This window comes from Dipodomys merriami, unplaced genomic scaffold (genome assembly GCF_024711535.1).
Source record: "Dipodomys merriami isolate MVZ:Mamm:240054 unplaced genomic scaffold, mDipMer1.0.p SCAF_17, whole genome shotgun sequence".
NCBI lineage: Eukaryota > Metazoa > Chordata > Mammalia > Rodentia > Heteromyidae > Dipodomys > Dipodomys merriami.
The window spans coordinates 16506851-16521826 of NW_027203048.1; the positions used below are offsets into that span (position 1 = coordinate 16506851).

Below are 14976 nucleotides of genomic sequence, written 5' to 3' on the forward strand. Positions count from 1 at the left end.
CTCCTCCTTTGTTTCCCCTTCCCATCCCTTCCCATCCTCCCCCCCCACCCAATCTCCACCCCCCCCCAAAGATGTAAAGTTCGTTTTCGACATAATGACTTGTACATCTCATTGTTGCAATGGGTCCACCTGTATCCATAGTTAAACAACCCTAAGATAAGTATTCAAATGTTTTTTTTTTCTTTCATGCGATTGTTTCTAACACATTTATAAGATGATTTCTTTGTTGCTTTGTATGTCCCTCCCCAACGGTATAACCTCCGCTTTCACTGTATTTGACATTGTTATAATTTGTGGAGGGGAAGGAAAAAACAAATCGTTTAAATAGGGATACAGGTGGACCCATTGCAACAATGAGATGTACAAGTCTTTATGTCGAAAACGAACTTTACATCTTTGGGGGGGGGTGGAGATTGGGTGGGGGGGGAGGATGGGAAGGGATGGGAAGGGGAAACAAAGGAGGAGGCTACAATGCTTGATAAGAAATGTACTCATTATCTTGCCTATGTAATTGTAACCCCTCTGTACAGTATTTTCACAATAAAAAAAAAAGAAAATGAGTAGAGTTATCCACACACATGAAACAGGTAAGTTTCTGGCCTTCACAACAGTTACCCTTAAAATCAGTCGTTTACAAAAATTAACACACAAATCCATGATAAGTGAAGAAAAAGGACCCAATGAATTCGAGAAAGTATGACAGATGAATTTATCTTATAGATATTGTCTTTCATAAAGGATGTGACATCTTTTGATAATTGTGTGTTACAACTTGAATGGCTGTTTGAAATCATTTATTGGATGTGGGTATAATCTTTTCAGCCTTGTAAATGGGAAAATAAGCATTGAAATTGTTTGGTGGATACAGCATTTCCTTGGAAACAACCTTAGAATTTTAGTGCTATGGTTATGAGTGCATGTGCCAAACTCCTCAGCCTGTGTGTTGTGGATGTGAGCTTTTGTAGAATGCTTCTCCGAGTCCTTGACTCAAATGTTATATATGTTTTCCATATAATAAATTAATTTGTCAATTAAAAAAATCTGGACCATGGGTCTACTCTGGCCATTTTAGAGGAACAGACTCACCCTCACTTGCTTATGTGTTCACTGTGATAACTAACAGGTTACATGTGAATAGTTATGACAGAGATTGTATGGATCTACAGAAGCCTGAAATATTTGCACACAGCCCCTTGGCAATCAATCCCTGGTTTAAATCAATTTAGGCTTATCTTTGATATTGGGCATCAGGCAGTCTCAAAGTATTTAGCTGCTGGATAATGAGGTAGAGAAGAATCCCAAAGGGAAATCTGTGTCCTGAGAGGGAAATGGAAAGTTATAGAAGGCTGTTAGAGCTCTAACCGAATTGTATTTGTTGGCATACTTCTGTATAATGGTTACGTTCGATTCACCTCAGTGATTCTATGTAGAATTACTGAGTCAAGCTGAACTGTTGTATTCCCTCCTGGTAACTCTCCTTTTTCTCTCTTCTGAGAATGTAGATATCAAATATTCTAGAAATTTCCTTGGATATAAAGCAACATTCCTCTGACTTCCTTCCTCCATTACATTGTGAAGGACATTAGGGGATGTGACATAGATTTATAATCTCCATTTGGTTTATGTGCCCCCATAAGACTATAAGACCTAAAAATATTGCAGAAACTCCTGGGAGACAAACAGTTATTGTTTAGAGAAAAATAAGACTGGTACTACTGTAATTACCATTGGTAATGTTTCCTTGCTTTATTCTCAGAGTAATTTTACAACTACGGGTTAAGCTGAAGAGGTAGGTCTTTATTTTTCATAATCCTACAGTAGATCCATATTTTCATATAATAACCCAAATTAATCTGAAATTTTTAATTTGGAAGATGGCAGGGTTGCTAATAGTACAATTTACAATGAGAATAAAAACATGCATGTCATCATTTACTATTCATTCATCTATGAAGACATCATACATATCTAACTGGAATATTTTGAATATAAATGAGACCCATATCCCTAAACTACTTAACTTATTAAAAATGCCCATTTTTCATAATGTGAGTTTGTCAAATATCATTCCTAATTGGTGATTAGCAGTTTTTATTTAGCCTAGTGACTTATTCTTCTCACAGAATGTTGATTTTTAATAAGGGGGGATAGGGAGTGAATAAGATAAGAATGGAGATTGCAGAACACCAAAACCTGCACATTCATTATAATAAAATTACAACAGTGTGAAAATCCTTTTCCTCAGTTCCAACATTTTCAATGTTGCACTTGACTATCGAGCTAAATAATGCAAAGTTAAAATCTCCAGTATTTTCAACACAGACTGCATCATTTTATGCCAAAAGCATCAACTGAATAGATGAGAATCTGATGCCATGACTTACTGTGAGTTCAGAATGCTATAATTTCTAAGGATTAAAATACTGGGGGATTCAAAGCTGTGCAATTGCGGTTGACATTTGGCTTGTCATTTACTATTCAATTCCCTGCTTCATCATGTAAGGTAACAACTACTTCCTAACTGCAAACTGGGAAAGCCAGCCCCCTCCCCTCAACGGCACCCCATAATGGGAAATGGCTTGCCTCCTCCCTCCTCATTTCTTGTCTTCCCTTCTGCATTATGCATTGCTCACAATGTATTTCAAAACAACCTTGAAATGCTGTGATATTAGAATTTCATTACCTGACATTTACTGCTGATTTGCTTCCATCTGAAAGATAATTTTATGTCCTTAATTTCTCAGCATAAACAAACCACTTTCACCACGCATGTCCACTCGTTCACTGTGGAATGGGTTGTAACTGCCAATCAGTGTTCTGATTCACTGTGGCTCCTTAGGGCAGCCTCTAAAGAGAAAAATATTCTGTTTCTTTCTACAAATAGTAACTCCCTGATGGCTGAAGGCTGTGTCTAATGTGTCTGATTTTGGAAGGATATGCAGCTCATGATAATAAAGATTAGATTGAAATACAGAAACTTCTACTACAATTGACACCTTCCATTTCTTTGAAGCCTTTCAAACCCCTTGCCACCCAGTATTTTTCATGCTTTCTATCCATGTTTGACAATTGTTTCTGACTTTCCACACATCCTTAATTCTGCTTCCCCATCTTTATTACTGAGAGCAGGAGTCTGAGAGGACAGATCAAGAGCTATTTCATTTAGCTACATACACTATCTAAAACAAATCTGAATATATCTATCCTAAAATTAGACTTCAAAAGGCATTTAAAAAGCAAAACAATGAGTTGTTTAACACTGACAAACCTAGCAAAATATTTGCTAAATGTTCTTATTTGTAGATTGTCTATTAATTTTGAGTAATGCCCAACCAATATGGCAAAACTTCTATTGTCTTACAATAAAGCCTTGATGATCAACAGAGGGAAAGCAGATACACTTAAAAATACAAAATAAAGCAATTTTAAATTGCTTTATTTAAATTTTTAAAAAGTTAAAATTTTTAAAAATCTGTTTCAATATTTTAGAAAAAAATCAAAGAACAGAAAATACACTACATTTTTCTTTCTTGGTTTTTCTTCCCTGCTACCCTACCTGATTTGTCTCCAAGGAGTCATTCATGATCCATGTCAAAAGATCTTTTAATATTCAACTCATATTTGTATATTAAGACTTGTTACTCTGTTACAACCCCCGCCCAAAATACAGTTAGTTGCTTAACTATGTACATACACTTTATCTTTGTAAATGAATAATCACAAAAGATGAGTAGCAATACAACGTTACAATATGAATGTGGTTATATTGTTCTGATCTAACATAGACATAATGTAATAGATTATATGCCTGTATTAATAAACCTGTATTAATAAACTCAAATAGATTATTCTAAAACAAGTTCTATGATCCATTAATACTCAGCTACTTAAAAAAGGAGAATAAAATGAGTAGAGATCAATGGCTGATAACCTTCCTATGATGAGATTTAGGAGAGGGATTTGATTAGGTGTATGTGTGTGTGCATACATACACACATGATAGACAGATATGCCTGTCTGTTTATCAGAGTAGACAAATTCTTATTTCCAAATGACAATGAAAGCAGACAAATATGTCAATAAAAGGTACATAAAAAATTTAGTGAACATAAAATACATAAAACTTTATCTTCATGGATTTATTAAATGACAATTAAATGAATGAACCAAGAGGAAGATCTGACTTTTTAAGATTTTGAATTCTGGTTCATGGTAGAGATTCAAAGTGGATATTTAAATGACATTGAATAAATGTGTTAGTACAATAGATTAGGACTGATGGCAATGAAAAAATGGAATTTTTGATGTTTTTATTAGCATACATTACTTATTCAAATGGGTTTCATTATTGTATTTAAAATAAGCATGTAATATACATTGACCAAATTCAACCAATCTATATTATTCTTTTTTAGCCCTTTTTATTTTTTTTAATTTAATTTTATTTTATTTGTGAACATACTGTACAGAGGGGTTACAATTACATGGGCAGGATAATGCGTACATTTCTTACCAAGCATTGCAGCCTCCTCCTTTGTTTACCCTTCACATCCCTTCCCAGCCTCCCCCCTCCCCCCCAATCCCAATCCTTCTCCTTCTCTCCCCTTCCCCTCCCCCCCCCTGCACCGACGTTGTAAAGCTCATTTTGGACATGACAACTTGTACTTCTCCTTGTTGCAACAGGTCCACCTGTATCCTTAAACAACTGGTTTTTCCCCATCTCCTCAACAAGTTATACTGACATCAAATATAGTGAAAGCAGGGGTTATACTGTGGGGGAGGGACATACAAAGCAACAAAGAGATAATCTTAAAAATGCGTTAGAAACACATGCATGAAAGAAAAAAACATTAAAATACATATCTAAAGGTTCATTTTCCTGACATCACATTATCTGACCTTTTCCGCTTGACTCATACATATACTAGATATTGCAAATAAGGGAAACCATGGGACCTATGTTTCTTTGAGCCTGGCTTACTTCACTTAATATAATTTTTTCCAAGCCTTTCCATTTCCTAACAAATGGGGAAATGTCATTCTTTCTGATGGAGGCATAGAATTCCATTGTGTATATATACCACATTTTCTTGATCCATTCTTCTACTGAGGGGCATCTGGGTTGGTTCCATATCTTAGCTATGCTAAATAATGCTGCAATAAACATAGTTGTGCTGGTAGCTTTAGTGTGGTCTTGTTTGTAAACATTTGGGTAAATGCCAAAAAGTGGGATTGCTGGGTCATAGGGAAGTTCTATATGAAGTCTTTTGAGGAACCTCCATACTGCTTTCCAAAGTGGTTGAACAAGTTTACATTCCCACCAACAATGAAGTAAGGTTCCTTTCTGTCCACATCCCCTCCAGCATCTGTTGTTGTTAGAGTTCTTGATTTTTGCCATTCTAACTGGAGTGAGGTGATATCTCAATGTTGTTTTGATTTGCATTTCTTTTATGTCTTAGCCCTTTTTAAATTGATGTTTGGTGGGTGGGTTTTCTTATGCTATTTTCATATACATATATGTATGAATATAATATTACAGAATATATTATATATCTTATAGAATATATACTAAGAAATCTTATATTATAGATTATGATATATATTATTCATATCTGTGCCATCAACTTTTATTCCTCTTATCCAATCCATTGTTCCTCCTTAAAATCATGCCATATTGTCTTTTTGTCAGGTCTAGATTCTGTGTGTGAGTGAAAACTTGTGGTATTTATCTTTCTGAACTTGGCTTACCTCTTTTAATGTGGTGAGAATTTTCAAGTTAGAGCTCCAAGAGTGTTAAAGAATTAGTCATTTGTTCATACTTTCTACTAAAAAGTGCTTTCAAAGAACTCCTGGAATAAATAATAATTTGAAATTTTTATATTCTTAGGCAAGGGGCTGTGAAATAATAAAGTCACATTGATATAGACAGCAATCATATCCATTCCTACATTTATAATCTCTGACAAATCATTTACTTTCCTTATGTCTCTTCCCTGCCCCTCCCCTATCTTAATGTAGGACTGGTATTTTCCATAGAATCGGCTGGTAAAGAATAAAGGGAATATTTGTAAGTACTAATTGTTTTACCTTCTTTTTTTTTTTAACTTCTGAGCTCTGACTCCAAGGACTCTTCAAACTTTCACATAAAACCTGAGAGTTTCTGGCCTCCCCAGATTGCTCTAATAATGACACAACACTCCCGGCTGATCCTTTGCTGGGATGCTTTGGGAAACAGTACATGAGACCTTTTCATTTTGAACTTTAGTTTTAATTACCTTAGAGGAAATAGATGTAAGGAAGTGGTACCAGTTCCAGATAGCTCAGGAAATCTGTTATTCACATTGTTATTCTTAGCTCTACTGAAACACCCAAGCAGAGCTTCACTTTTATTTAGCCTAGCCAACTAATTTCTTAGATGTTACCTAAAGAAGTTCATTCATCATACTTTTTTAAGTAATATTTAACCAATCAACCTGTAGTAAGAGCTATGGGGTAGGGGGAGGGGAGCATCTGATCTGTGCGACTGACTATTCAATGAACAAACCATTAAGACAAAAGAGTTCTTTTCACAAATTTTGTGGCAGTGAGTTCTGGAAGCCAACCACAATCTCTGCAGTAATTATATAGCCCTGACATGTTCAGCAGTGGTCAGTGACCAACAGCTTTCCTTACTACTGTTCTTCCTCAACTTGGAACAACTCAAGAAAAGCCAAATATGCTTCCCAAACCAATCATATGTAATGACACAAATCTAATTAGCCCACCACCAGCTTTCCTATGCCAACAACATTCAACTGATGTGTCACTGTGGTCTTGTATTTTCTCTCTACCCGTAATGTTTTCTCTTTCTTTGTTGTCACAAGTGCTGCATAAATAGCCTATGTGTGTTCTCCTTTAGATGGTCTTCATTTAATTCTACAAGGCATTCTTAATGAACAGATGGTCGAAGTGCAAGAATCTGACTTCCTCTTGTTCTTCCAGCTCACATTGAATTGTCTGCTACCAAAAAGACAAGGCCACTCTCCCTTACTGGTTTTTGCCCCAGGATCCAAATATTAAAATGCCAAGCTTTTTCAAGCTTTGCACCAGTGTTCACATTGCTTGCCTTGAGTTAAAAAATGTATCTCCAAGCAGTAGGCTTTAGAATGCAGATGACAAAAAAAAATAACTGATTAAACAGGCAAATGCCCCTCTTGCTTACAAAACATGAGGCTGTCCACATCCAATAGAAAACGATCTGGTATGAAGGACAAGCACAAGTTGTCTGATTACAGTTTGTTTCACCAAGAGTAAGTTTGTATGAGCAAACCAATGTCTAGCTCAACTCAGTTATCTTACTGCTATCATGGTATCGTTGTCCTATAATCATCAGACATATTCAGTGTCCTCTTGATATTAAGAATATTGCATTTTTCTGTCTCCCAAATTTTAACACACTTGACAGAATATTACACAGACAAAAAATGTTTCCTGAATAAATGTAGAAATGTTGTGGGAAAATGCAAAGATTTGAAAAAGAGAGCTGTCACTACACTGACGCACTGGGGGAATTACGTCAGATAACCTACACAAGACTGTTACACACTGAGAGGTTAGCAACTGGCTTAGTCTATCTCAAACATGGTTTGTCTCATTATTATTTCCCTAAGGAGCCTTTTCATTTAAGAGTCCTTCCTCATGAAATCCTGCCACACGTATATTGCATATGGTCATGTTTAACAATATGCATCTGTGTTTGATCATAATAACTAACATTTTTCTGTCCCCCCACAAGTAATATCACCCTCATTAATTATGATTATACATGATTCATGTTCTTCCCAGATAGGAAATACATAAGTTGGTTTCCTATATTTTACAAATTATAATAAATTCTACTTTAGTGTTTGAGGAGGAAGCTCTGTAAAGTTCATCAATTGAACCTAACAGTGAAAATTATAAAATCAAGGCAAGATGAAATGAGTCTCCTTATCTATGATCAGAATCCACCCATTCTAAACAAGGACCTCACTTTAAGATCAAAGATCAGGGAACAGGTAAAAATCTTTTCTTTTCCATTTTGCTCAGGTAATCCAGACTTGTGGACCTTTCTCAGAAATAACATGAATTAAAGGAGATTCTGCCATTCAGGAACCAAGTCCCAGAATAAACATACCAGCCATTAAATGTAGACTCCTCAGCAGGGACTATACCATCATGGTTGTAACCTAAAAACTCAGATTTATTTGCGTAAGTCTTCAGAAGCCTCTCTGGTAAGCTGTTGGCTTAAAGTTAAGGAACAAGTGTGTTCTTGACAGTGAATTTAATTAATAATCTATGCCTGTGCTTACATTGCATTTCAATAGAATAAAGATTAAAATAATGATTCTTCTGCTTCAACAACACAACATGCGACTCTGAAATTAGGTTCATTTTTCTATTTCAGCTATATGGTTTTCTGTTACTCACTCTTTTTGTCCACCAACTCCCTGTCTCTCCATCTCTCGAAATTCTCTAATACTCTCTCTGGTCCTCAAAATTCTCCAGGATGATTAATGGATAAATGAATTCTACAACAAATCCAAGCCATATCAGAACAGGTCATGATGGGACATTAGAGTGCTACTGACTTCAAAAGTATTGCCATGGTAACTAGCAAAATTTGGTTTTGAATAAAAGGAGAGAAAATGGCTATCTCCCAACAAACAAAGGAAGACGTCTATCAGTCAAGGATACAGAGAGATTTTTGCCTTGGTAACCCGATGAACAAAGCTCTCTATAAGAAACTTCAGTCGAAGGCTATGTGGCCCTTCCTTCCCTTGGCTTTGAAATGAATAAACAGTAGAACAAAGAAAGCAAACTCTTGCTGGATGATAACTTAATAAACACCCTGTTTATAAAATGTGATATGTGGTGCTGTGTTGCTAGTGACTGGGGTTTGAAGGAATTGGTTTCAGCAGGGGTTTCATATTAAAAGGTATTTAAAATAGAGAGGCATTCAAACCCTGGTTTCATCAACCTCGGTTAAATCTAATCCACAACAGTCAGAGTCCTGGCGAATGTAATTACAAAAGCCTGTGCTATCTCTCGCCCACTCCTCAATATACCTAGTCAAAGGGATTCCCAGCAGCTTTTCTTCCTAATCTCATCTCCTGTTTGATCAGATGAGCTTTCCACACATTTTGTCCTTCTCATTTTTTCTAATGTTCAAGCTTTTGAATTTGGTTATACAAATCATTAGAATCCACTTGTCACTAAAAGATGTATGTGGTATTGCATATTTGATGACATTGTTTTGAAGTTAGAACCATCCTGTTTGAAAACAGCAGTTTCCATAGGAACAGGTTTTCCAACTAGATCTTACAAGAAGAAGCATGTCATAAATAATTGGCAATGCCCTGGGGTAGCCGTTAAACACCCCAACATAGGCAAGGAAAGAAGAACAGCCATGCAGTGCTATTCTACAGAGGGAAGGCATGAGTGTTTAAATACTCTAGGTTCCAACGATGGTCATACATTAAACTTTCACATTCCAAGCAAATGCCTGAAGGCGGTGCTGAGTTCATGTTAGTACAGAGTTAAGAGAAACGCTCATAAGGAAAAGACCAACACTTGGGCAACATGGCGCGGCGTCCATGGCCGGGTCCCTGCTGCGGGCGTTCGGGCAGGTGGCACCTTCATCAGTTTCAAGACAATTTGGAGGCTACTATGTAGACTGAAAAATGTTTCAGGATGTAAAAAGACAGAAAATGGCCTAGGAATGTGCAGATGAGAGGCTTCAGATCAACTCACTCAGAAAGGATACCATCTTGCCAAAAGATCTTCAGGAAGTTGGTGATCAAGAAATCGCTGCCAACATCAAATACAGTGAAAGAAGGGGTTGTACCGTGGGGGAGGGACATCCAAAACAACAAAGAAATATCTTATAAATATGTTAGAAACAATCGTGAGAAAGAAAAACATTTGAATCCTTATCTTGGGGTTCATTTCGCCTAACATCAACTTAACTGACTATTTCTGCTTGTCTCAGACATATACTAGTTATTGCCAATAAGGGAAACGATGGGGCCTATGCTTCTTTGGGCGTGACTTACTTCACTTAATATAATTTTTTCCAAGGCTTTCCATTTCCTAACAAATGGAGGGGGGGAGAAAAAAGGGGGGGGAGAAATGGGAAGGGATGGGAAGGGAAACAAAGGAGGAGGCAACAATGCTGGATAAGAAATGTACTCATTACCTTGCCCATGTAATTGTAACCCCTCTGTACAGTATTTTCACAGTAAAAAAAAAAGAAAGAAAGAAAGAAATCGCTGCCCTTCCACGAGATAGCCCTGTTAGAATCAGAAATATATGTGTGATGACGTCCAGACCTCGTGGTGTAAAGTGGCGCTGGAGGCTCAATCTCATTGTCTTCACCTAGCTGACCATGGCCAGGTTTCTGGCGAGCAATATGGTAATAGCTTCACAATCTACTGAGCTTTCAAGCGAGCTAGTCCTGGCAAGAAGAGACTTTTCTAGTAGACAAAATTCTAGTTTTTTTTTAAGGGGTCCAGTAGAGTTGTCTAGTTTGATACTGTCTATAGTTACTTTTAAATTTTAAAGGAAGAAACTTGGATTTTTAATTCTGCCAGTGAATTGTCCTTTCTCTTTGCTTTATGTAATATTGATTCCACATTGTTCTCATACATAGTGCAAAGAATAGAATAAAAAATACTTTCTCTGAGGGAAAAAAAAAGACCAACACTCACATTCAGAATTAACCAGTCTTCTCTCCAAGAGTGAATTGAGTAGCACTCAATTCCACATTACATACAATGTAGTCATATAACTAATACCTGTAATACCAGCACTTGGAGATAAAGACATGAAGCTCTCCAGTTCAAAACCAGCCTGCTCACTCTATATAGTGAGACCCTATTTAAAAAAACAAAAACAGCTGGGCATCAGTGGTTCACACTTGTAATCCTAGTTACTAAGGAGGCTGAGATCTGAGGATCACAGTTCAAAGCCAGCCTGGATAGGAAAGTCCATGAGACTCTTATCTCCAATAAACCACTAGAAAACCAGAAGTGCCGCTGTGGCTCAAGCAGTAGAGCGCTCACTTTGAGCTGAAGAGAACAGGACAGCTCCCAAGCCCAGAGTTCAAGCCCCACAACCAGCAAAAAAAAAAAAAAAAAGGAAATGGCACTGTGGCTCAAGTGGTAGAGCACTAGCCTTGAGCTGAAGAGCTGAAGGACAGAACCTAAGCCCAGAGTTCAAGCCCCACGACCAGCCAAAAAAAAAAAAAAGGCAAAAACAAGAAAAGCAAAAACAAAGAAACTAAAAAGCATTATTGTTTAAGATCACTCTTATGGAGTTGGGAATGTTGTTTAGTGGTAGACTATTTGCCTAGCATGCACGAAGCTCTAGGTTTGATTCCTCAGTACCACATAAAATGTCAGATGAGGCAGTGTTGTTCAAGTGGTAGAGTGCTAGCTTTGAGCAAAAGAAGCTCAGGGAGTTCAAGCCCAAGGACTGGCCAAAAAAAAAAAATCAATCATAGATGCAATGGCTTCTCTGTAGGAAGAATTATTCAGCTAAAAGGAACTTGGGCCCTGGGAATCAGCTTGCCATATGATGGAGACTCAGGTGATTCTCTGGACTCTTTGCTTGGGGCCCCCTTTTTTTTTCTCTCCTATTTTTTAAAAATAACATATCCACCCATAATATTATCTTTTTCTCTCCTGCTGTCTGCAAACCTGCTCCTCCCACTTTAACCTCCAGCTCTAGCTGAAGCTTTGGCTTGGCTCATTTCGCATAGGAAGGGATGTTCCTTCATGATTGACGTCTAGCTGTACAGGCCTATTTGTGAAAATCCTGGGATATAAAAAAAAATAAGACAGGTTGGAAAGGCAAAGACATACTTGTTTAGGTGAGGGTCCTATAAGGACTTTCTTAAACTTTTCCCTGTTATTAGTTGAAAACAAAAAAGCATCAGGCCCTGTATATTTCAAGCTCTTCCTCATTCAGGATCTCCCTGTTTTCACAAAACTCCTCAGGAGCAAGCTGTCCACATGCAGCACAGAGGACACACACACACACACACACACACACACACACAGAGCCACTTTCACTTCCCCCTACAATAACTATGAAAAGTTCACCTTTTCCCCAGACACTAATAAACACTAGGAGAATACAACATGAAAACAAATAAGACACCACACATTTACAGACGTTTCTAAAGTCACCCTAATTCAGTTCTTGTCCCTTTTTTTCTATTTATGCCTACTCCCTACAAAATAACATCTAGCTCTGTGGTTTTCAATGTCATCTGTACACTGGAATCTCACACACCTAATGTCCATTCCATATTTTCCATTGCAGCCTAGAAATACATATATGCTGACACATACATTCACAACTCCAATTATTTCTCCAAACTAAAATCTCCTACAAATCTGTTCTTCCCATCCTTTAGATACAAGGCCAAAACTGACAATAAACATTGAATTGCCCTAGAGGGAATGTCTTCGTACAGATTATAAGACAAGTCATTGCGTAGGAAGAAAGGCTGAGAATTGTTTCAAACTGGAACAGACTGAAAACAAATTGTATCTATATAATTTGCATTTCTGGAGGAGATTCTAGAATATAGAGGGAAGGGGAGACCCTTTTTAGATCACTTGATAGAATATGAATATGTTTGTGGGTTAAATGGTAACATTGTATCATTGTTGATACATTGTTGATTAAAAGTAAGTAATATTTTAAAAATAATCAATGATAAAAGAAAGATTAAGAAGGTAATGAACCAAATGCAATGTGTGAATAGCTAAGAAATTCTCTTGAGTTGGGTGTTGGATATATGAGTTCTGTGTTCTGAGCATACAACTCTGAAATCATTTCAGAACAACTTGTTAGAGAAAATAATCAATCAGATCAGCAAAAATGATACATTGCTTTGGAAACAGGAATAGGCCATTTCAGAAGTAACCACACAGTTTTGGAAGTAATTTTAATAAAATATACCAAGAATCATTAAAAATTTTAATGCTTTTCAGCCTCAAAAGCTCTTGCAAACTTATCTTAATATTAACCACAATGATAAAAGTATGCATAAACTATGTAAAAATATATATGATTGGAAAAATGTAATTGAGTAAATCATGATACAATGAGTAGAAATAGAATATGAACATTAGAAACAAAATGTACAGATTTTCAGCAGAAATAAAAATATGCAAATTTAAGAGCAAAACAGAAATGTTTATCTCTAAAATTTTAAATTTAAAACGTGTAAGTTTTAGGTAAAGAAGGGGAGGTAGATAGCATTTGCATTCTTTCTAATGCTATTAGAACTTTTTTTTGGTCAGCCTTGGGGCTTGAACTGTAGGTCTGGGCACTGTCTCTCAGCTCTTCACCTCAAGGCTAGCACTCTACCACTTGAGCCACAGCGCCACTTCCAGCCTTTTCTGTTTATGTGGTGCTGAGGAATCAAACCCAGGGTCTCATGCATATGAGGCAAGCACTCTACCACTGAGCCACCTCTCCAGCCCTTTCTTGAACATTTTTAAGAAAGTTCTAGCACTGTCTACAAAATCCTTGAGCTTGAAATTCAACAGAAATCGATCAAAGTCCTGATAGTATTTATTAGGAGCTCTTTTAATGACTTCTAGCAACCAAAGTAGAAGATATTCTCAAGCAGAACATGTGTAGAAATAAAAAGATGTGCTGAAATGTGAAATGCATATGTAGAGAGAAAACATCTATGTTCTTGGCTTCAACACTCCACAGATAGTCTATAAATTATATGTATTACTAAAATAATAACCTAAATTGATATAGTATTATAAAGAGAAAAAATATGTAATGTGAAGTAGATTCAAGGTTTTAAATGTAAAAGAAACATACAACCAGAAAAAAATGATAATTCCATTGATCGAGAAAGAAAAATCGAGCAAGAAAGTTTGTGTTGAGCACAGAATGATTTAGTCAACTTCAGGTACATTTCATCTGACAACAGGTTTTCAGAGAAGTTTGTATTGAAAACCATCATAGTGACAAAACTGAAAACAATGATGGAGTAAAGGTATGACTTTTGGAAGTGTGATTTATGTAAACAAAGGTAGATAATGATTTACATTCTGAAGCAAAACCTTAAAAGCAGAGACTGAACAACAAAATAATAAAACTGTCTAAATTTTAAATGTTGCTCTTGAGGACTGCAAATATAATATTTATTTATTTATTTATCCATTCTGGACCTTTCAACTGAAACTTTTAGCCCAGTTTCATTTATTGTCATTGGTATGATTGGATTTCTATCACCTTTGTTGTGGATTGAATGTGTATGTTCTTTATGCACAAATTCACATATGGAAATTAATTGATAGCTTTGATGGTATTAAGAGGTAAGACTTGGGGATATACTTTAGATCATGAGAGAAGCTCATGCACAGAATTAATGCTCTTCTAACAGAGACCTCAGAAAATCCTCTGGCGTGGCAGTACAGAAGTCACCCATCTGCATCTCCTTTGGTGACCATCGCCAGAAGCAATCCATGCTGGCACGCTAGTGATCAGCTTTCCAGGATCCAGATCTTAAGCTATGCCAAACGAAGTCACATTTGTTGGTATTTTGTTATTGCATTCCCAAACTGACAAAAGCATCTCTCACATTTGTGTTCTTTTTATCTATCTGGATTCTGTTCTTCTTCTGGTGTTTCCTGCTCCTTTCAGGTTAAACACCCAGTACTTTAATCCCCTGTTTCAATTCTTCCAATTGGCTTTTCAGCTTTACCTTTCTGATTCTTTCTATTTGTTGGGCTCAGTTTGGTTGTGCTAGCAGATACCATATGTCTCACTCATTAGAATCTATTTTAAATCAACATCTGTCTTACCTCATGATATACTTGCAATAAATGCAATTCCATTTACATAATATTGTGCTACTGCAGTATTTATTACATTATAATAGATTGTAGAATAGATTCTATAAGTCACAAAACACATTAT

The 14976-nt window shown here is 36.5% G+C and overlaps 1 pseudogene; it reads left to right on the forward strand.

Annotated features, from left to right (window-relative positions):
• Positions 1-7499: 7499 nt before the first annotated feature.
• Positions 7500-14705, forward strand: LOC138829330 (small ribosomal subunit protein uS14m-like; annotated as a pseudogene).
• The last annotated feature ends 271 nt before the right edge of the window (positions 14706-14976 follow it).